The following is a 2,508-nucleotide window of genomic DNA, read 5'->3' as shown; positions in this document are numbered from 1 at the left end:
CTAGATAATGCTCCATACCAGGGTCATTGAGGTATTTTGCTAACTGATTTGTTGCAAATGCTATATCTGGCCATGTACAGTCTGCAATGTATCTAAGTGTACTAACCATGTTCATGTATGGTATATCAGACATTTGTTTTCTATTGTTATTAGTTTGTGATACTGTTTTTAATTGTGTACCAGGCTGTATGGGTGTTTGTACACTTTGTTCGTTTGTAAGTTTGTAACGTTCTATTATACTATTAATATAATGTGTCTGACACATCTTGATGAATCTATGCTCTCTGTTGTGTTGAATCTCTATACCAAGTAGCCAGTGTAATTTGCTACTGTCTGTATATTGTAAATGACATACAATAGATTGTTTTATCATTGTAATAGTATTATTATTCTTTGCCACAATAGTAATATTGTCAACATGTACAAATAATATGGCTACAGTTATTTCTTTCTTCTTTGTAAAGAATACAGTGTTATCATGTTCAGATTTTGTTAATCTACATTTAAGTAGTATATTAGATAGTGTTTTATACCATCTTCTACCAGCTTGTTTTAATCTGTATAGTGCTTTTTGTAATCATAATATTTGTCCATTCTGTAATCTGTCTATTAAGTTACCTGGAGGAGGTTTAACATATATTTCCTTGTCTTCCATCAATTGTCCATAGAGATATGCCAATTTTATATCTATCTGATGTATTTCATAATTATTAGATGCTGCCCATACTAATATTAATTGTGCTGTAGATAGTCTAGCAGTAGGAGCAAATAAATTGTCTGTATGATAGTCAAGACTGTCAATCTGATAGTTTCCTTGAACTACTAATTGTGCTTTATATTTTTCTATACTATTATCAGTGTATTGCTTTATTTTATAGACAAATTGTGTTCTGATAATGTTAATATTATTGTATGGATTCGTGATTTCCCATGTATTATGATTTTCTAATTGTTTTATTTTGTCTTTCATAGCTGTAATCCATGAATCACAATCCAGACATTGGATTGCTTCATAAAATGAAGTCGGATCCAATTGTATTTCACTTATTTTAGTATTAAATTCTGTTAAATGAATGGCAATATTATCTTCATCCTTTTTGCTAAGTGTATACATGCATTTTGTTATGTATTTATTCTCCATGCATTGTTCAAGCTCAATAGTACATTCTGTCAGTTTCTGTTTTTGTTCCAATCAATGTAATTTAGGTTCTACTTCTTTTTCAGTTAATTTAACTTTGTTGTCTGTTAAGTCTGTTGGTTCTGCTGCTTTTCCTTTTTTGTTAGGATCAGTGTTGTCTGTATCATTGTTGTCTGTTCTCATTATTCTATTGTCTGTTTTGTTATTTTTAATTATTAAACACTTGTTCATATCATTGTTTGTATTGTCTATTTTCTCCCCTTCAATTTGAGGAGGTTTACCTTTGAGAAATTGAATATTTTGTTCGATGGTAATTTTATTATTGTGCCAAGTTTTATAGCCTTTACTTTTATTGTCTAATCCTATCCAACAAGCAATGATACCTTACTATTGTATTTTTGTAGGATTTTTGTTGTGAATGATAATATATTGACCAAATTCATATATATTATCAATTGTTCTGTGTGTTCTGTAACGTTTGTAATGTAGGGTATTATTATAATTTAAAGCAGCACATAGTGTTCTATTATGAATATAGGTAATATGAATTGCTGCTTTGGCCCATAATGTAAACAGTAATTTAGTAGATGTTAGATATACTCTTACACCTCTAAATATAGTTTTATGTGTTCATTCTACTATTCTGTTCTGCTGTGGAGTATGATGTACTGTTAATCTTTGTTTTGTTCCTTGTGAATCTAAATATTGTTGGAAATCTTCACTAAGGAATACAGTATCATTATCACTTTGTAAAAGTTTTATTTTAACTCTGTACTGTGTAAATATTTTAGTTGTCTATCATATGTATTGTGTATATGCATTGGATTTTGTTTGTAATTTGAGCATTATGTACCAACGAGTAGAATTGTCTACAATTGTTAATAAGTAGCATATGTTCTTATATGTGTGTGGTTCAATAGGACCAATGATATCAATATGAATAAGATCTCCAAATTGATTTGCAAGAGGAGATTAATGTAGTTTTAGTATTGGTGTACGTTTGATATTTGCTTTTATACATTTAATACATTCTTTTTCTTCATAGTTTGTTATTTTAGTTGATAGTACACTTGGTTGTGTCTTTAATAATTGTTTAATATAATTGTAACTTATGTGTCTGAGGCATTTATGTATATCATAAATAGATAGTTTGTTCATTGTTTTTAATAAATGATTATTGTACAAAATATACAAGTTATTTCTCAATTGTATATGTCTGATGTATTTGTTACATAGTGATGTTATAGTACAATTATTGTTTGTAAACATAAAAGAATAACCTTCCCTACATAGTAGTGCTTGACTTATGAGGGAAAAGGTCATTTGTAGATAGTAATAGATGTTTTGTAATGTTATGACACTTTTTCTTG

Source organism: Fomitiporia mediterranea (genome assembly GCF_000271605.1).
Source record: "Fomitiporia mediterranea MF3/22 unplaced genomic scaffold FOMMEscaffold_1, whole genome shotgun sequence".
In the NCBI taxonomy this organism is placed as follows: Eukaryota; Fungi; Basidiomycota; class Agaricomycetes; order Hymenochaetales; family Hymenochaetaceae; genus Fomitiporia; species Fomitiporia mediterranea.
This window is presented reverse-complemented; position numbering follows the sequence as displayed.